The following is a 22,620-nucleotide window of genomic DNA, read 5'->3' as shown; positions in this document are numbered from 1 at the left end:
CCAGGGGGTCTTGGCTTAAAATACATTCCAGCAGGGGTTATCACCCAGAGAGAGATCCTTCCAAAAACTCTTGTCTAGTCATTATAATCAGGTCTCTTCCACTATGATAATAAGAGCTATATGTTATAATGAACAAATCTATATTCATCTGCAAAACAACCCTATAAGGTAACCGCTATTTTTATCCTAACTTTGCATATAGGAACTATTTTAATACTCTAAGCACACAGTATTTACCTTTCCTGGTGCACAATATGTTGCAAGGAAATCCCCGTTGGTTGACATTTTGCAGTGGCAGGCCTCCATGGGTTGATGACAGACCCCAAGTAACTCTAGGATAACCCACCAGATCCGATGACCCTCCTTCCCAGACCTATTGGCCAGAGGTAGGGCTACACTGTGCCCACCTGTGTTCTCGCTCTCCACAGTGTTTCATTTGCATTAAGCCATGACTCCCTATGAGCCCTCAGGTGGAAGTGCTCTTAGGATCCTCTCCCCTTTTCCTGAGGCACAGAGCAATGAAGCAAGCAGGCAAAGGTAACAATGCTGGGGCTGGGAGGGTCAGGATTTGAACCCCTGCCAGTAGAGCTTCCGAATTTTTGTTCTCAACCACAGGGAGGCAAACCATGGATGGTTTTGCACCGTCTACAAGCTAAGGGTGTCTTTGGAATGTTTAAGGTTTGTGAAAACAAACAAAAGCAAAGAATAACTCGTGCTAGGGGTTGTGTGTATGGCCCACACAGCCTGAAGTACTTAGTCTCTGGCTCTTTATGGAAACAAACTAACAATCCCTGCCCTGAACTGCTCAGCCACAGGGACCGCGAGTGAGCTGAGCGCTGGGCCAACTTTGATGACCTTGCATCGGGAGCTCATCCCAGAAGGGATGCTGGCGCTTGTACGTGAAAATCCCAGTGAGACATAAGACTCGGGTGTAGGTCACTGGTCTGGTTCCACAAGTTCTTTTACATCTTTGGATCTTAGATTTGATGAGCTGTGCTTGTCTGCTTGGGTCTGCTAGGATTACTTGAGCCCCTTTGAATTTCAGATAGCATCGCCACTCCCAGGATTATCTGCAGGTTTTGTTCTAAGTGGAGTACAGAGCACGGATGGTTTAATAGGCATCACATTTGTCCTAGAAAAGATTGAGCTCTGAGTCTGTTGCAGAGGAGGAACTGAGGTCAGAGGGGGTGACACCTTGATGACTACGGCATGAGTGATCCTCGGTCACTGTGCAGGTCCCTTCTTCCTCCCAGTCATGGGCACACAAGGGAAATGGGAAATGGGAACAAGGGAGCATCTCTGTCCCTGCAACAGATGGGAGGATGCAACCTCCCATCTCACCGCTCCTCTCTCAGCTTTGCATCATGGGACTTGTGGAAACTTCAGAACACCTGTGAATCCTAAGACATCATACACAAAATGTGGCATTTGTGAACATGTATGAGGGACAGATAATTGTCAACAGATTCTTAAGCATATTCAGGACTCCCCAAAGATTAAGAACTATAAGCTGCACCAGGACAACTGGCCCATGGCCTTGTTTTATGTATACCTGAGTAAAAAGATGGTCAGTAAATTCAGTTTCTGGCTTTGGGAATTTTGATTCTTTCCCTCAAGTTTATTGTTTTAAATAAAGTAGTAATGATTTTTTTTCCACTCTGTAAGGGACATCTGTGGGTCATCAGAGAGCCCTGCAAGAAGCTACATAGCCTACTAAGGGTCCTGCAAAGGGAACACAGACCACACATCAGCATTTATTGAGGATCTGCTCAAACATGGAAGCCCGAGTCTCTAAGGAAGGATGGTGACCCTTATGTGATAGAGGAAGAGATGGAAGCTTGGTATGTTTTCACCAGCATTTCACTGTCACAGCTCTGTCCTCTCTGACTCTAAGCCCACAATCTTGTTTTATTAAGCAAAATGTATCTTGTTTTCTCAGATTACATGTTTATTATAGAGTAAATTAGAACTAACACAAAGAAATCACTCTGTTATCACCATAGTATGTTTCCTTGTCATAGACTAGATCTAGAGGCATAAATATTGACATAGGCATTTCCGAGATTGTGATTATACCAAATGTACAACATTTTATTCTGCTTTATTTCACTTAACACGATAACGTGAGTATTTAATGTTTACTGAAAACATCTTCTTAATGATTACATTATATTCTAAGGCAAAAAAATCCTGGCATCATGTATGTACTAAGTCATTCAATTACAGTTGTAGAGGAAAATCATTTACAACATTGTATGATTTCCATGAATATTTGTAAGCATAAAGGCTGTAGAGTTACTTTCTGATGGTAAAATTCTAGAAATTGTCACAGGTCACGAACCTTTTTTGAGTTCCAGTTTTGTATATGTATGTATACAAATGTACCAAAATAGCTCCCAGGAAAGTGAAGTTTATTTACACACACACACACAACAGTTTTTCTGTTTTATCTGTTTCGTGCATATTTGTCAGTACTGCAACCTGCCAAATTCATAAATTCAGTCCATTTGATTATTTAAAATAGTATTTTATGGAACAGAGCAGCATGGTAGAGTACGAAGAGTACAGCTTTGGAGCTGGAGAGCTCGCTGTGAAGTAGCTGGAACTTGACCGGTATGTGGTCTGTAGATAAGTCATTTACCTTGCCCCATGCCTCAGTTTCCTGACCAGTGACATTTGGAACATGACACCTGCTTGGTGGGCCTGTTGTGAACATCAGAAAAAAAAAAAAAAAGAACTAATGGAGGTAAGTGGCACTCAGTAAGGAGAGGTACTGCAGTCTCGGTAAACCTTCCAATTTCCAACATTTGATCGACCAGCCATGTCCAGCCCAACTTGAACTTTCATGTCCATTTTCCCCTTGACCGCAGGTTCTTTGAGCTGAAAGGATTGAGTTCTCATTTAAAAAAGGGAGTATTGCCTCTGTAGGTTCTTCTAGCAGATCAGAGTAGGGAGGTGAGGCGGAAAGGATGCTGCACCCCAGGCAGCTGCTCCTAGAAGAGGCATGGCTGTGAGTGTCTGAGGCAAAAGTCAGGCCATCCCAGAAGAGCCAGGAGGATCTGACGCACAGCCAAGGGGCCACACCACGGACAGGGTTCAATGAAGCAGGGGTACAGGAAGAACCTTGGGGTATAGGAAGAAAATTTATATGTACTTTTTAATTTAAGGAAGTTTAAAAAAACATAACTAAGCTAAAAATATATACAAATAAAAATATTTGTATTTTTTAAAGATTTTTTTAAAAGATTTATTTATTTATTTATTTATTTATTTATTTATTTATGATAGACTAGAGAGAGAGGCAGAGACACAGGAAGAAGGAGAAACAGGCTCCCTGTGGTGAGCCCGATGTAGCACTTGATCCCAGGACCCCGGGATCACGACCTGAGCTGAAGGCAGATGCTTAACCCCGGAGCCACCTGGGTGCCCCTAGGCTAATATTTAAGTACAGATCCTAGCATTTGCAGTTGGCCACATGCTAACCAGTTATGTATGTGAAGAACCTTCCTCTGAGACAGGAAGTTGCAGCATAGGGGTGGGCTGAGCACGCGCTTGCTTACCTGCTGGCTTTCAACATGCATTTTATATGTGTCCCCACCAAGTGAGTTCACAGATCACAATCTTAGGTGGAGCATGTACAGACATGTATACATACAGAGTAAGTATAAGGTTACCTGTAGGACTTATGTTTTATACAGAGTTGTATACATGTGTACCCATTTATATAACATTATATAAAGAATTTTATGTATCTATAGGAATATATAAAGTGCTACTAGTATTTAGATGTGTAAAACTATGTTCAAAATTTTATATATGATGTAAGTATATACATAATCCTGATTATGATAGGATTATCAATCTGTATAGAGCTGCATTTAGTGAGTACATAGATGATTTTATACATGTGTATATACAAATACACATAACGTATATATCATATAAAGTATTAATGTACTATTGTGCATATATTATTTTGCACATATATAATGTGATTAAAGGATATTTTATAAGAAAATGTTTATGGATATAATTATGTATATATGCAAAGGCTTATATATGTGTGTCTGTGTCTGTCTCATATATATATCTCATATATTCTGTAACTACAAAGAGTTTCTTTGATTGCCCTGGAGTAACATACTTGGAAAGTTTTCAAAATTGAAGATGTCTGCAAATTTTTAGTTTTAAGTAGATGGATATTCCGAATTCACTAATACTTTCTGTGATGATAAATGACTCTGAGAACCTCACTCAGTAGGTATTATAAATGCACAATCTGCTCCTTCAAAGTAAAAAAAGTTTTAACAGAAACTAAGAAGGCAACTACTTTTCGGAAGAAAATCATAAAATGGAAAGAGCACCTTGATACAAATATGATGTTTGGAATCATTTTCATTGTTATGCAGTTTTGTTCTGAAATTTAAGGGTGTTACCCATAACAACATTCGGGTCTGCAGGCTCTAAAACCCTGAAGTGGAATTTTCTGGTTAAATACTAAATAGCTGGGCAGCCCGGGTGGCTCAGTGGTTTAGCGGTGCCTTCAGCCCAGGGTGTGATTCTGGAGACCCAGGATCGAGTCCCACATTGGACTCCCTGCATGGAGCCTGCTTCTCCCTCTGCCCATGTCTCTGCCTCTCTCTCTCTCTGTGTCTCTCATGAATAAATACATTTTAAAAATCTAAAAATAAAAAAATAAAAAACCTAAATAGCTTCAGTGGGCTTTGAACCCACTAAAAATATGCAACTAGTTTGCCAGAGCACCTGATTCCCACAAGGAGCGAGGGAAATGTATTAACTAAATTTAACAAAGTACTGTGCATAATGGGTGAACGGATCTAGTCCGTTTTAGCCAAGGATACACTGATTCCTTTTTAGACCTTTGAATCTTTATGAAACAGCTCCTCAGTTCTGAGAAGCATTAAAACAAAGTCTGGAAGATGAATTTAGAAGCTTCTTTGAATGACTGTGTTGAAAATGTAAACCAATGTTTTCCAGAAATGATACATCTTCTCACAAAACATTATTGATATTTAGTAAAGGGGATTGGTAATATTTATGGAGGGCAAAATAGATTGTACAATTGAAAAATAATTTAAAGGACTTGTTAATTCATCTTTTCCTCATCCAGTAAAAATTTCTTTGATACATAATTGACATATATTAGGAAGGTAAGGCATGTAATTTATAAACATATATAAGCATGTACTCACATATAAAATTATATGCACAATCTCAATATGTATGTATGTAATAATATGCATGTATATGTGTGTGTACATACATATATTCACACATGTGTATGTAGTATACTTAAATATTTTTAATGCTTAGGGGAGGTCAAGTATGTATTTGGAAATCACTGCCTTCAGTAGAGTAGGTCAGAAAGAACAAGTGCTTTCCCAAGTACATATAGGTAATTTGCTCCACACATAGCTCAGTTACAGGCTTTTACACATCACTTTACTGCTGAGAGACAGAAGGGCAGCTTGCTCCTGGGGTGTCCAGGTAAAGTAATGCTTTTCCTCTCACTTTCTCCAGGTCTTGATAAGTCAAATTAGTGACTTAACTATCAACCTCAATTTTAGCAAAGAGGCAGACTTAAAGGGTCAGTGACAACTGGAATGAAACTAAAAATGCATTTAAAATAGTTCTTCGCAGGTAAATGTTTTACAGCCTCTCTCTGGAGATAAAAGCCTTGATGTGTAGCATTTGCCGATTTTCACAGTGTGACTACCTCCCTTGAAGCCAGTTTCAATACCAACACATCTCTGAATGCTAAGGTTGGAAGAGCTGCATACAACCAGCCCTTGCCAGACAGGATGAGCTGGCTCCAGCACACACCGCTGAAAAAAAAAATCATTAAAGCAAGTGCACCTTTAAGATTAAAAAGCACCATATGGGCAACAGAATCTCTTTCCCTTTCCCTCTCCACCCCAACCCATGTTACTGCATCAAAGAATAGAGTGGAGTCAGAAAACTGTGTGCCCCAAGTCAACCACTTACTTTTGGGGTCTTATACCAATCACAGCATCATGCTGGGCCTGTTTCCTTTTCTGTGAGATGAGCATGACACTAGCTCTCCCACCCAGCTTCCAGGATTGTCCTGAGGACCTAATGCTGTCCTGTGTACAGATTAACTTCTCATAACTTCATCCTGTCCATCAGGCAAACATTTCTCAAAGTTGAACTCTAGAGCCCTGTCAAAAAGGCAGATAACCAAGTGCATGAATTGTGAGCCGGAAACTAGGAAAATATAAATGATGAATCATCTAGCAAAGGAATGTCATGCCCAGTGCCTCCTGCAATTAGGGCTTCTAGCGCATTTTATTTTTCTTGATTTCTCTAATCATATGCAGTTCTTCTGTAATTAACTGGCTACTGTTCTTGAATGAGTGGAAAAACTATTTGCTAAAGGCAAAGACTTGATAATATTCACACAAAATTGTGTGCTTCTCTGACATATGCTGTTCTTAAAGTCAGCTGCTATTTTTGTATACATCCCATACACCAAACCCCTGCAGGAATATTCTGAAGACTCGCCTGCTTGCTGTCTGTCGATTACCTTGTAGAACGTGTATTATTAATGGCAGCAATTGCTTTCTGACCTCCTTGCCATGATCCATTTCCATCCATTAAGGCATTACATTATCCACTTTAGCAAAACATGAATCATAAATGAAATATTGATTTTAAAAATCACCAACTGCTTTACATTAAAAATACAATTCTTATAAAGTAAAATTTCTTCTAAACTGAAGTGAGAATTCATACCATTTAAAAGACGCAATGTAGCTCAAAGACTGCACAGTGATCAAATAAATACATTCATGTGTAGTTTCCTTTTATGATAGCTTTATTTTTAGGATCTCAAAATTATTTGTTCTTTGAATTTATCATTACTGAATTGCATACATTTGGATCAATCTATATCTTTTATTAAAGCAAATAAGTATAAGTTTTTAAAACTGCAAATCTTCTTTCTCACTGTGCATTGGAGAAATTAGGGCTCTGTTTCCAAAACAAAAGTGAGGACCATTCAGCAAGGGAGTGATTTTAGAGTAAGGCACTATTACCAAATGTAATGTAGTATCTTTCATAATGTTAATTTTCTTTGCAGCATAATAGAGGGAATTTGATACTCTGTGACAAGTGAGACACTAGATATTTGTAAAAACATAAACTTGTCTCTCTAAATGGGATAATGTGAGACAAGTGTTTATATCTATTATGATAGATGATCAGCTCTCTTGGACAGGCTTCACCCCAACATCTGAGAAGGATTATGGCTTATGTAGGGAGGAGTTGGCTGACTCTATAAAAATAAAGTCCAGTGCTGAGAAGCTGTATCCCTGAACCAAACATTACCCTGAAAGGATGCTAATTAAAAGGAGGGATTGTGAACTTGGCCATGTGCTGACCTCACTTTTAAAGCATATAGAGATCCTCAAACACACAGAGAAAAGATGATTCTCTCAAAGTGAGACATTCTCATGAGTAAATAGATCTACCTCTATGTCTACACCTATGCCGATATACCTCTTTCTTCAAAAGAAGCACACCTGGTAGTACATGAGCTCTCTCACCTGTGCTGAGACAGCCAGGTAAGTAGACCATGAGTGTGGATGTTCATGACTGTCTTCCTCTAGTCTCAGTAAACAGCACATAAATGGGTGTTCTGATTGATTAGCCACTGCCCACTAATTGGGAAAAAGAGGAGGCAATGTTAGACCCTTTTAAAGGTCTCCTTTGACTTAAAACTCCTGACAGTTATCTTATCTTTTTGGTCAAGAACATGCCATTAGGAAATATCTCTGTGACTTACTTTGGCCAGTGATATGTGAGTGGAAATGAGACAGATTATGTCTGCTTGCTTTGAGAAAGAGAGCATGAAAGCATTTTAAATTCAATACTCAGTGGTTTCTCATGATTTTCCTGGGAATTAGAGAAATAAGAACCTGGGCTGAAACTCAGGTGGAGAGGCTGAGAGGTACCCTTTCCTTGTAGGTGTGGCTAGGGTTTTCCTGTTGAAGGAAATCTTAGGGAAGTTGGTGACATGAGTATATTTAATAGAGGAGTCAGGACCCATGTATTCTTGAGATCCCCTTTAGGAGCCAACACTCAGTTGTAAGAATGATGCACTTTTGGATGCACGGGATGGTTTCTAGAGGCCATAAATTAAAATTGAAATTAGAGATGTCCAAGAAACTTCTAGATGAAAAACCATCTAACTTAAATGTCTTTTAGTCTAAATTCATTAGGGCTTAGATTTACTCCTCAAAATCCCTGAAGACAGGACTTTCATTATATCTCACAAGTAGTCCATCCCATCTGTGGAACAGCTCTGAGAGATGAATTGATGTTTATTTTTTCCATCCTTCTGCTTTCTAGGTGGTACAAAAAAAGTGTAGAACTTTTTCACCTTGATAGACACCTCAATATTTGATGACAGTAATCATGAACACTGTCCCCATTACCCATTCTTCCTCTCCTCATTGCTTTTAAGTGCCTGCCATGCTTTTGGTTAAAATTATTTTATTTATCCAAGGATTAATTTACAAAAGTAATATAATAATCTACTTTTATAAAAATTTAAACAATAGAATCATATCTAAGATAAAATGTTAAAACTCCCTTTTACTACTTTCCACCTTCCTTCCCCATGTTTCTTTTCAGAGGTAAACAGTTTTTTAAATTTGGTGTATATCCTTCCAGATTCTGTGCCATTCTATATGTGCATATACAGGCACAGAATGTTATGGTTCTTGTTTTTATATAAATTAAATTATATTACAGGTTTATATGTTTCCACTCATATATTTCCATTGAACACTTGTTTTAGAGATGTTGCTATCACAGAACTTATAAAGATACCTCATTCTGGAGCACCTGGGTGGCTCAGCTGGTTAAGCATCTGCCTTCGGCTCAGGTCATGATCTCAGGGTCCTGGGATCAAGCCCCATTTTGGGGGTCCCTGCTCAGTGGCGAGCCTGCTTCTCCTTCTCCCCGCTCTTGCTCTCTCACTATCTCTCACTATCTCTCTCTCTCTCTCTCTCTTTCTCTCTCAAATAAATATGTAAGATCTTTAAAAAACATAAAGATACCTCATTCTATTTAATGGCTGCAAAAGTATTCTATAGTACAAATAATTTATTAACATTCCTCTATGGATAGCCATTTAGGTGGTTTCCATTTTTCAGCATTGTAAGCAATGCTAAAATAAACATATTTGTATATGCATCTTTGTGCACATGTTCAAATATTTCTTACAGAATAGATTCTTAGTAGCAGAATTGCTTTTCAGAATGATATGGAAACTGGACTTTTTATAGAGTCTATCTTAGTGTCCTCCTCTTATTTGTACAGCCTCTATGCCATGCTGATTTGCAAACCCATAAGTAACACATACAATTGTCCAATTTCACATGACAGCCTAAGGTGTCATAGACAGATACTGGTTGCAGAAGCAGATTGCTACCAGTATAAGTGAACATAAGATATATAGCAATGGCTTCAGGGCCAGACAATGGTGAGTGATACATGGAGGCTGAAGAGTTAGTAACCCACATTACACAGTGGTAAAACATCTGGTCAATTTGTTTCTCTGATAACTTGGGAAGCAGATAATATACCAAATGAGCAGATGACTTTAGACAAAGAGATTGGGAAACAAAATGCTAGCAGCAAGACTTGGTTGTTATTGGCTGCATTTGGCAAGGTAATAAAGAGATGAACTCACACAAGGATTGCCAGTTTAAAGGGATTAAAGGGACTGATGTCTAGAGATTTCTGGATTAAAAAATGAAAAATAAGACTATTCCTCATCTCCAGATCTTTGATCAATAAAGGCCAACTAATATTTAGCCTTGTCCCGTGGCAATGAGTACACTTAGTACCCTAGGGTAAGCACTAAGAAAAACTTATCACGTACACAAGCATTCTTGTAAAAATGCATAAATTAATTGTACTGTGACTACACAATCAGACAAATCCAGGATCCCATGTTGAACTTGCTCCATCAGCCTATGTCCATAAACAAGACATAGGACAGTCCCCAGACAAATCATGACAGATATGTAATCTGAGAAAGAAACAAACTTTAGAAATTATAAAACAGAGATTTTGAGATTTCTTGTTATCATAGAATAACTTAGCATAGGCTGATTGATACAGGGATGATAATAATTAAAGTGTTCTAATATCCTCAAATTATGAATTTTACAAATTAATTAATTTTAGACTTTATTAATTATTCATAGTATGTTCTTAGGAATAACTATTAAAAATAGAAGCAAGATATATAACATCCATTCCAGTAAGAAGAAGAATAAGAAATAAAGTCTCAATTACATAAAAAAGGGGGGGGGAGTCATAAAATGAAAATATGAGAAATAAAAAGGACAAGTAGTAGAAAATATACAAATATATCAATATATCAATGATAATGATAAATGTAATAGACCAAGCTCAAATTAAAATTAAAAAACAAAGACTCTGAGTTTGCATTAAATTAAACAAAGTTCAGCCATAAGCTGCTTATAAATCACACACCTAAAATATAAAGAAAGAGAAAATTTGAAAGTAAAAGGATTAAAAATGGTATATCAGACAATGATAAACCCAAAGGAAGTTGTGTCAATTGCACATAAAATAGATGTTAATAAGACAAAATAGACTTTAAGACAAAAGGCATAGAGAGGTAACATACATGGTAATAGAAGTTTTAATTCACAAGAAGGCACAACAGTTCTTAACATGTATGTACTTAGTAACATGGCCTCAAAAATATAAAGCAAATATTAGCAAAATCATGGGGAGAATTTTACAAACTCTTCATTTCAGTGATATACTTAAATACAACTCTCTCAGTTACTCATAGATTCAGTAGAAATATAAATTTAAAGAAGGTATCAAAGAAATAGAAATACATTTTTGTCAAGCAATGAAGACATTTATAAAAATTGATCACAGTTTGGAGTGTAAAGCATATTTCAATGAAATAAAAAGAATTGATGTCATACAGATCATGTCCACTGACACAATGCATTTTAGAAGTCAATATCAAATGAAGAAATAAATCCTCATATGTTTGGAAATTTAAGATACCCTTCTTAAGTAATCTTGGGTCAAAGAAGAAATAAAAATGAAAACTTGAAAATGCCAAGACTGAATGACAATTAAAATACTACATATCAAGAGGCACCTGAGTGGCTCAGTTAGTTAAGTGTACAACTTTTGAACTTGGCTCAGGTCATGATCTCAGAGTCATGGGCTCTGTACTCAATTGGGGGTCTGCTTGAGATTCTTTCCCTTTATCCTTCCTCTGCTTGCTGTCTCTAAATAAATAAATAAATAAATAAATAAATAAATAAATAAAATCTTTTAAGAAGGACTACATATTAAGCACATGGAAGAGAGTAACAGCTGTATTTTCACACAAATGTATGACCTAAAATGCTAATTTTTGAAAAGAAGAAAGGATGAAAATTAGTGAAGTATAAAATAATGAAATTAGGGAAAAAACAACTGAATAAGTAGAAATCAAATAAATAAAAAGGATCATAAAAACCAAAAGTTAGTTCATTGAGAAATCTAAGAAAAGGGACATAATTCTAGTAATAATGACAAAGAAAACAGAAAGAAGGGCACAAATATCAATATTAAGAATTTTAAAAAGTTATATTGCAAAAAACTTATAATATTTCATGCAAAAAGATAAATTAATGCCAATGAGTTTAAAACTTGGATAAAATACACAGATTTTTTTAAAAATTAACAAAAACTAAAACCAAGGAGAAATGGAAAGACTGATAATTTCTAATGCACTACAGAAACAGAACTGATAGTTAACTTACCATGAGAAGAATACCAGAGCCAGATGTTTCCCAAGCAAGTCCCAACTTTTTTAGGAAAGATCATTCCAATTTTATACAAACTATTTTATGGAACTGACAAGAAGAGAATACTTCCAATTTAATCTATGAAGCCAGTGTAATATTGATAACTGGCAAAAAAAAGAATATCATTAGAAAGAAATATTATAGGCCAGGTGCCTAGATGGCTCAGTCAATTAAGTGTCTGCCTTTGGCTCGGTCATGATCCTGGGGTCCTGGGATCAAACCCCACTTCAGGTTCCCTGCTCCATGGGGAATCTGCCTCTCCCTCTCCTCTGCAGCTCCTCTGCTTGTGCCCTCTCTCTCTCTCTCTCTCTCTGTCAAATAAATAGCTAAAATCTTTTTAAAATAGATTATAGGCAAGTTTAAACATAAGTGTAAACACAGAAATTAAAAAAAATACCAGTAAACTGAATTCAGCAACATATAAAAAGATATAATGAAAGAATTGGGGTTATTCCAGACATTTAAGTGGTTTTGCAATGGAAAAAAAAAATCTATACATGCAAATGCAGAAGGAATGACACAGTTAGAAAAATCACCATTGTGCAACTCCTAATGAAGTAATCTCTCTTAGCAATGATCATCAGTAGACTCTAAGACCACTAGGTGAAGGATTGATGGCCAGTGTGTCCTGGAAGGATGAGGCTGACACCATTTGAACCCCAGGGATTCATCTTAGCTTGACTTAGAGCAACAACAGGACCCAACAGGAGGTATATAACACCACTGGGAAATATTCTTAACAGATTGGAACCTGAATCTAGAACCTTGTATCTTAACCATCAGTTTACAGGAAATCCAAGGGAGAAACAAGCTAGATGATGATACAGAAGAGCAATCAGCCAAATCCCTGACCTAGTTTCCACAAGTCAGTGACATAAAGAAAAGAAAGAAACATTTTTGTAGAATAAAAAAGCAACAAAACAAAAATGTCCTTCAGGGGCATTCTGAAATATTCATGGGTTAAACAGCATGACTTCTGTCTTGCCATAATCAAATAATGGGTTTAATTGAGGGAATAATTGAAACAAGATTAACAAAATACACTTAGGGTTTGTTACTAAATGATGGGTACATGGTGGTTCGTTTACATCATACTACTCTCAGACATATTTGGAAATTTTTATGATAAGAAGTTTAAAAAAATGAAGTATTATTACTCAGAGAATCAGATTAAATAATGGGAAAAATATGATTATTTGATAAACATCAAAAACCTTTTCGAAAAGTCAACATCTGGGCAGCCCGGGTGGCTCAGCGGTTTAGCTCCACCTTCAGCCCACGGCGTGATCCTGGAGACCTGGAATCAAGTCCCACGTCGGGCTCCCTGCATGGAGCTTGCTTCTCCCTCTGCCTGTGTCTCTGCCTCTCTCTCTTTCTCTCTGTGTGTCTCTCATGAATAAATAAAATCTTAAAAAAATTAAAAAGGCAACATCCATGCAAGATCTAAAAGAGTCTTAGTACACTAGAAATAGGATATTTTTATATATGTTAGAATTACTAATTAAAAAGAAACTATATCAAAATACCATACTTACTGCTAAAATGTTAGTAATATCCTTCAAAAAGAAACAAGATAACTATACTCATTATCACTACTTTTTTCAAAGGTTTATTGTACGTACTAGTTAGAGCTAAAAAGTATACTGACACATGTATTCTATGAGCTCATATGCACACTCACACACACAGATAAATAGTTTTTAGATTAAGGTGTAAGCAAGGATTTGGAAAGTAAGAAACAAAACTGTCATTATTTAAAAATTATGACTGTCTATAAAATTCCAAATAATTATCAAATCAATTGTTAGAATTGATAAAAGGACATTTATAAGATCGATATACAAAATGAGATCAATATACAAAAATTCATTGCAGATTCTATAAGCAACAACAATTTAAAGATGAGATCTTTTTCTAATAGCAATGTATGCATGTATATCCCCAAGGAATAAATTTAACAAGAGATGTGTAAGACTTTTATGAAAATAGTGATTAAATTCTACTGGAAGACATTAAAGTTTCATGAATACAAAGTTTCAATATCCAAAAAATGTCAATTCTTCTCAAATTAATCTATAGATTTAATACAATTACAATCCGAATATCAATAGCATTCTTTCAGGAACATGTCAAGCTGACTTTAAAAGTATTCTCAAGAACAGGTCCTGAATAAAGAGAATAAAGTGGGAGAAAGTGCTATATCAAATAAAATGCGCATAAAGCTACAGTCCGGTGATGTGGGCACAAGTGTAGACAAACTGTTAACCATTGAACATAATAGTGAAACCAGAAACAAAGCCACACACAAACATATCTGAGGTACATAACAGATAACCAAGGAAAAGATAAAAATAGTCAATGGTTCTGGAACAATTGATCATTCTTGTGAAAAAAATGAAATTGAATCCCCAACTCATGCACAAAAATCAATTTCCATTAGATTAAAGTCTAAAATGTAAAACACTCTTAAAAGAAAGCAGAAGTAAATATTCTTATGATCTTGGGATGTGAAAGATCTATTTAAACAAGAAACAAAAGCATTAACCTTTAAAATGTTCATCAGTTCAATTGCATTGATATTAAGATATCACCATAATTAGAGTAAAAAATAAGTTAACAACTTATTGTATGAATACAATATAATACAACTTATTGTATTGTGCTTATTGTAACTTATTTTTGTATGTACCATGTGTTAACAAAAGGGAAAACTATATCTGCCAAATATAACACTTGAATGACTAACTGGAACAAAGAATCCTATAAATGAATACCGAAAAATAAGCAAACCCACCTGAGTGGTGTTGTCCAATTCTAATGAACATACAAATCCCCTGGGAATCTTATTTTAACGGAAGCTGGATCTGGCATAGGGGCTGAGATAGTGCATTTCTAACAAGCTCTCAGATGATGCTGAAGCACGTGTCAGTAGTCAGCATGTTGAATATCAAGGCAACAAGAAAATCAGCAGAAGATCTAAGTGAGAATTTCATGAAAAATGAACCACAAGTGGTCAATTTAAAAAAATGAAATGATGCCCAGTTTCATTAGTAATCAGCAGAACAATGTCACAAAATTTGAAAATTCTGACAATTTCAAAGGTTGCCAGGAGTGTGAATTAACAAAAACTCTTATGCTGATAGTGCAAGTTTGCTTTTGTTTGATTAGTGAAGGCACTTTGTTAATAGAACTAACACAGTGTTATTTGCTTAAATAATAAAATATTCTATAGCAGTGAAATGAATGAATTACAGGTGCATATAACCACATGGGTACATTTTAAAGTATAATTTTTGGTAAAAAATAAAACATCACAGAAAACCCAAAGTTAGGTAACAAAAAAATAAAAATAAATAACATATTGCTTGGAGATGTGTTTATATATGATACTATTTTATAAAAAGCAAAGAAATTGTTAGAATTATGGTCAACTCTGGAGAAGAGGCACAGACAAGAAAGTATACAGAAAGTACACAGGCTCTAGTAATATTTGAACTATGTGTGTTGTGATTTCACAGATATTCCTGTAATTACTACATTTCATAATATATGTCTATTACTTATATAATTGTATGTATCATGTGTTTACAATAATAAAATTTAAATAATATTATAAATATGAAGTTCTGTGTTTATAAATAGATATATTTACTTTCTTGTGTATTGGTGTGTGTCCCCATCTTGAGCTAAACTATTTAAAATCATTTAAAGTAGGGGATTAAGAGGTACAAACTCCCAGATATAAACTAAATAAAAGTCTTGGGGATGAAAAATACAGCATAGGGAATACAGTCAATAATATTGTCATAATGTTGTTTGGTGACAGATGGTGACTCCATTTATCATGGTGAGTGCTGCGTAATATATAGAGCTGTTAAATCATATATGTTGTTCACCTGAAACTAATATACTACTGTAAGTTAATTATACTTCAATAAAAAATCATTCAATGTAAAAACACTTCAAGAAACATTTATGTAGTTCTATAGAGATTTAGATTAAAACACTTTCACATACGCATAGGAAGATATATTTAAATTATACCTCATAAATAAAAAATTGATTTATTTTCATATTTAGTGCAGAAGCCTCTATCTTATATTTAAAGAGTTAAAATAGAAAAAGAAATTGACATATGACACTTGGGTAATCCTATACAGATACTGATGCAATGATCTTTCATATAGATCATTCTTAGAGATAACAGATACTATTCATATGCAAATAAAAATGTACTTACAAATATCTACACAAATTTACATGACCCCACACAGGTAGATTTACAGATAGATTTGCAGAATTTTAAACAAACCCTATATCCAGACATATGTATATAATCCCATATAGTCTCAAATATATGTGTTTACATATAATCTTAAATAAGATATATATATATATGCAAATACATATGGGAATTCTATTTACATAATCCTATATCAATAGTGACACAGATATTTTCATGATCCCACAAAGGAACAGAAGCTAATACATTAAATAATACCATACTAGGTAGTATGTACTGAGGATTTACTGAGACACTATATACTAAACATACAAAGTTATAGAGAGCAATTCATGTAGGTAATCTTGTACAGGTATATTTAATTATGTACTCTAAACAATTACTGATATAGTAAGATTTTTGTGATACTAAACAGATACCCATACATTTACAGAACACTAAATGTTATACACAACTGATAAATCATTTAACACAACATCTGAAATTAAGTATGTACTTTATGTTGGCTAATTGAATTTATATTTTTAAAAAAGAACACTAAATGTATTAGTGTTCTATAGGTCAAGCTATGTAATTTGGTATAAATACGTAATTTATTCTATAATCTGAAACAGAATCAAAGAAAGATTTGGAACATCATCTAAAGATATGGATATATTTGCATAATCATAACAAACTTCCCATTTCACATAATCAATCTGGCAATAAGAAATTTAAATAATCCCTTATGAAGATACAGATATATTAAATAATCCATCAGAGAAGTGGACTCCTATATATCTGTCTATATATTCCTGAGCAAATAGATATATATTTATATAAGTCCATACAGGAATTTCTACACATATATATTTATATTATATATATTAAAAATATCTAGAGATATATATATTAAAATATCTAGAGATGCATTTTCATAACTAATGATGCAAAAGATATATATCTTTATATATATGTATGTATGTATTTATATATTTATCTGCATATATGTAACATATATATTCCTACCCTTAGATAAACTTACACAGTTAAATATATAATTAAGCATGATCTTAAATAGATGCAGAATCAAAACCCTATCCTGGTACAGATTAAAAATTCAATTAATAATACTATATAGTCAAAAACTCTATATTCATAATCCCAATGAATCTATAGCTATAAAATCATATATAGTTGCATAAAAATAAATCATAATCTCACCCAGATCCACATTTGGGTCAAGGTTTATGCTCTTAATCCTGTCCATAACCTAGTCTCCAACCTCATACCAGTGCACACCTGTGATTCCATTCTCACCTACTATCAAAACCATACCCTAACCTCAGCTCTTCCCCAATTTTGTATACTATCTCAATCTTAACTCACATACGTGTACATACTTACCCAATTATACCCACAATCTGATTGTGTATTATTACTCCTTTATAAATTAACATCTTCATATTCCTCTATACATAGCCATACATATGCCTAGTCCTCTATGTACATAAACAAATGTATATTTAAAGATATGTTTACATATACCTGGGTATCAATACATGTATATGCTTAGTCCTATATATACTTAATTTGATATAATAATACTTAAGCTTATCTATCTGTTTGAATATATATGTTTCTATATAGACACATAATTTTATTATACACATAAACACACATACAGTTTTTTGTTTGGAAGGAATTATATTTGTCTTGCAACAATTGAATCATATATTTTCCCACTTCCTTTTTCTTTCCTAAAAATACCTTGGGATAGTTTTCCAAATCAACTGGTGGGCATCTAATTCATTCTTTTGATAGGCACTACTTTTGTTCTCCGTTTTGCCCCAACTAACAAATGTAGTAAATATCTATGGATATAGATTCTTTTTTTTTTTTAAGATTTTATTTATTTATTCATGAGAGACACAGAGAGAGAGGCAGAGACACAGGCAGAGGGAGAAGCAGGCTCCATGCAGGAAGCCTGATGCGGGACTCAGTCCCAGGTCTCCAGGATCACGCCTTGGGCTGAAGGCAGCGCTAAACCGCTGAGCCACCTGGGCTGTCCTGGATAGAGATCCTTATATACTGTGGCTTCTGTATCTAGAGAAAATTTTCCCAGGAGTGAATGTCTGGGTCATAAGCTATACATTATTTTAATACATGTTGTCAGATTGCTTTCCCAAGAAGATAAACAGTTTACTTTGCCACCAGCAATGTGTAAGAGTACTTTTTCTGTTGGTTCTTACCAGCAACCATTATAAATCTTTTAATTCTTTTTTACTAGTCTATGAATATTTAGTGTTCTTTGTTATTAATTCAATTTTCATTTCCCCAGCTACTGATAGATGTGAGCAACTTTTCCTATTTTTTGAGCCTTTTAGTGTTGTTGCACTGTGAATTATCAACACTTAGCTCACTTCTCTCTTGAATTATTCCATACTTTCTCAACTTATAGGAGTACTTTTTATATTATAAGTAGTAATGTAACATCTGTTGTATGAATTTCAATTACTTTACCCAGATCTATTATTTATTTGCCGACTGTCATAAGGTATCACTGGCCCATACAAAAGTGCTTCACTTTTTTTTTTTAATTTTATTTATTTGAGAGAGAGCATGACAGCACAAGCAGAGGGAGCAGCAGAGGGAGAGGGAGTAGCAGACTCCCTGCCGAGCAGGGAGCTACATGTAGGGCTGAATCCCAGGATCTTGGAATCATGACCTAAACCCAGCACAGACACTTAACCTACTGAGCCATCCAGATGCCCCAAAAGTGATTCATTTTAGACATCTGCATTAATTTTGAACCTTTGGGTGGCCTGTCTTGATGAAGGCCTCTCCACCCTTAAATTGCATATGGAGTCTCAAACATTTTCTTGAAATATTTTTTTATCATTTCAATAGTTTATTTAGCCCCTTTGTCTGCTTGCATGTGAACTCCCTTGCTTATTCAAATTGCCATCTACCAATCTGGAGTGATCTGCCTCTTTCCTGGGTCTCTCCTTGTCCTCCTTTTCTGGGTCAAGGTTAGAACATAACCCAGGGAACTCCTGAGCTCGCAAACCAACACCACCAATGATTACCAGAATACCATCACTTCTTTCTGATTTATCCAAACCTGAGAGATGTCAAAATGTTCGACTATAATTATGCTTCGATGAAGCTTTCTTTGCATTTGAAAGAGTTTTTGCTTTTTTACCTGCTATGCTATTTGGTGCTTTATTGTGTATCAGCTTTTTTGGGGAAGGGGGATTCAGGTGAATCGCTTCATAAACTGCCTCATCATCATCTCCTTTACACATCATCGTGCTCCATGCCTTAAGCTCCAGCTCACTTGATACTACCATTTCAACCTACACTCTGTTTGCATTTGCCCCCGTATCTCTTTTCCACCCCTTTATTTTCAAGCTGTCTTTATAATTTTTTGTTAAATGGGTTTCTTAAAAACAGCACATAGCTGCATTTAAAAAAAATCACAGCCTATATTTATTTTAATGAAAGAATTCAATCTGCTCAAATTTATTGCAATTATTGAGCTAGTCAGCTCTATTCCCTCAATTTTCCTTTGTTACTCATTTTCCACAAGTGTATTTTTTCTTTTACTCATTATTTGTGAGTTTGATCAAAAAAGCATTGATTCTATTCTTTTTATCTTTTGAATTGGAATTTGTGTTATATTTTCTATTTTATTACTGGCTGGTATGATTACCTTTTCTTTCCCATATCTTACATCTGTACTCTACTCTTTTTTTTTTTTTCTTCCAGACTCTACTCTTAAAAACTGAAGTGTTACACTTTTTGGAAATAATGACAGTCTTAGTGAGTTATAGACAAAATTATATTCATAGAATGTAACATGCTCATTGTTTATTGAGCACCTATCATGTGCCAGAGACTTCGGAGGTGCTGGAAAGACTTCAGTGGATAAGACAAGTCCCACCCAGGCTGTTTCCACCTGAGCGAGTGGTGGTGCCTCCGGCTGAAGGCGAGCACAGGGCAAGCTCATTGGCTTGTTCATGTTTTTTGAGAGCTTGGAGTCGAGAGTCTATAAGAATAGCAAATATTTATAAATCACTTAACGATTTTCCATTGTTTTATGTGTGTGTGTGTGTTTTTTTTTTTTTTTTTTAAGATTTGTTTATTCACGTGAGACACAGAGAGAGAGGCAGAGACACAGGCAGAGGGAGAAGCAGGCTCCATGCAGGGAACCCGATGTGGGACTCGATCCCACGACCTCGGGGTCACGCCCTGGGCCGAAGGCAGATGCTCAACCACTGAGCCACCCAGGCATCTCTATGCGGTTTTTTGCAATGTATCCACTCAATTCATGTTCACAACAGCTCTCTGAAGTAGGTACCCTTGCAGTTTCTCCAGAAATGTGAGGCAAAGAGGAATTTAAGTTTCCCGCGGTTCAAGGCTACGGAGCCACAGGGCCGAGGCGAGGTCCTAAGCACGGTCGGTCCAGCTCTCACTCGCGGACCAAGGTTGGCTCAGACTCTTCCACGAGGTCGCCCGGGGAGTTCATGGAGGTAAGGGAAAGAGGTGTGCAGATGGGACCCACACGGCAGCACTCAGAGCTGCCACAAGGTGGAGGAACCGGCCAAGGAGGCTGGAAAGGAATGGCCCTGAGCAGAAAGAAAACCAGGAAGTTGGGGCAGCCCCGATGGCCCAGCGGTTTAGCGCCGCCTTCAGCCCAGGGCCTGATCCAGGAGCCCCGGGATCGAGTCCCACGTCCGGCTCCCCGCGTGGAGCCTGCTTCTCCCTCTGCCTGGGTCTTTGCCTCTCTCTGTGTGTCCCTCATGAATAAATAAATTCTAAAAAGAAAAGAAGAAAGAAAGAAAGAAAGAAAGAAAGAAAGAAAGAAAGAAAGAAAGAAAGAAAGAAAGAAAGAGAAGTTGATGTTTCAGGAAAGAATTGCAACACAAAGAAGGCCCGGGCCTCCTGGAAACCCCAACTCTGAGCGCTTCCCAGGCAACCTCTGAAGCCTTGCCCGTCGTGGTCCCGCCCTGATGGCGGCAGGGATCGTTGCATCCGCGGATTTCCCGCAAGGCGGCCATGACGGTCGCATCGGGCTATTTCCTGGAAGTGCCCATAGAGGCTTCCGGAAGTGACGCAAGCGCAATGGGACCCGCATGGGGGTGGGGCGGGACACCGAGGGGCAGGGGTTCCCGGGAGTGGGTCCTGGAGGGATGCTGGTCGTGGTGGGGCAATGTTGGGGGCTTGTAATACCTCACTTCCTGTTACACGTTTTACGTGTCGGGCAGTGTGCTACACACCAGCATTGCCATAGGGTTCAACTCAGGAGAAATAAATGTTACCGTTTCCATATTCTGTGGGGGAGATGAAGGCTGGGTGGGGGTGGGGCAGGTGGTTTGTGCGAGGCCACAGCTCCTGTGGCTGCTCCGACCTGCTCCCTTGGGCAGCAGAGCCTGTGCTTAGACCTCCTCTCCTCCGTGGTGCTTCCACATGCAAGTGCCAGACCCCAGGTCCCCTGGAGAAGCCAGCTCAGCCAGGGCGTGGAGAGGGCCGACGCAGTCCCTGTGCCCTCCGCGGGGACATGGGGCCAGCCCCCTGGTGACCTGGGGCTTACCTGGCCTTCTACCCCTCCTTGACTCCGTAGCGCTGGCCGACAGGAAACGGCTGATGGCCTGGCTCAGGGAAACTGTCACCCCTGCCAGGCTCCTGGGAAGTCAGGCTGCTCCCACCACTTGAGGCCTGTCACCACCATCCTATAATACCATCTCTGGCCTTAAGAAGGGACTGACAGCTATTATCGTGGACATTCCTGCAGAAAGAGAGAGAGGGGGAGGGAGGGAGGAGAGAAGGAATGAAAGAGAAAGGAAAGAAGGAAGGAAGGAAGGAAGGAAGGAAGGAAGGAAGGAAGGAAGGAAGGGAGGGAGGGATACATGTATACCTGGACATTAATGTAATATAAACAAGCAAAAATCCCAGTAGACTTGATCAAAATCAAAGTTTTTAAAAGAGAAAAATGGGCAAATTCTGGTGAATCTCGTTTTTTAAAGCTAGAGAAAGCTCAAGCATGCAACCTTAAGAATAAAGATGATTATACATCTACAGGTACAAAGGATATCTAAATATTATATGAGGATAATATGCCCACACTTATGAAATACATCTGAAAATACAGATAAATTGAATTAACTCCCAGAAATAGATTAATTACCAAAATCAACTCAGGAAGAAGGGGAAAACTTAAATAGACTCAAAGTCATACCAAAAAACTGAAAAGTACTTCTGAAAAGGTACTGAAAGATCTACTCAGATTGTTTTTCAGAAAAAAAAATTTACTAAGTCTTTAGAAAAAAGAAAACTGCATACTTAAGAAACTGTTCCAGGGAATAGGGAAATGTGAAACACTTCGTCATGTGAAATCAGCATAACCAACTAGGCAAAACAGACAAAAATAGAACAAAAAAATAAACGATAGAACTACATATATGTCACTTTTGAAAACAGATGCTCATATCACAA

This window comes from Canis lupus, chromosome 2, assembly GCF_048164855.1.
Source record: "Canis lupus baileyi chromosome 2, mCanLup2.hap1, whole genome shotgun sequence".
NCBI lineage: Eukaryota > Metazoa > Chordata > Mammalia > Carnivora > Canidae > Canis > Canis lupus.
The sequence above is the reverse complement of the archived record's forward strand: the minus strand, read 5'-3'. Positions refer to the sequence as shown.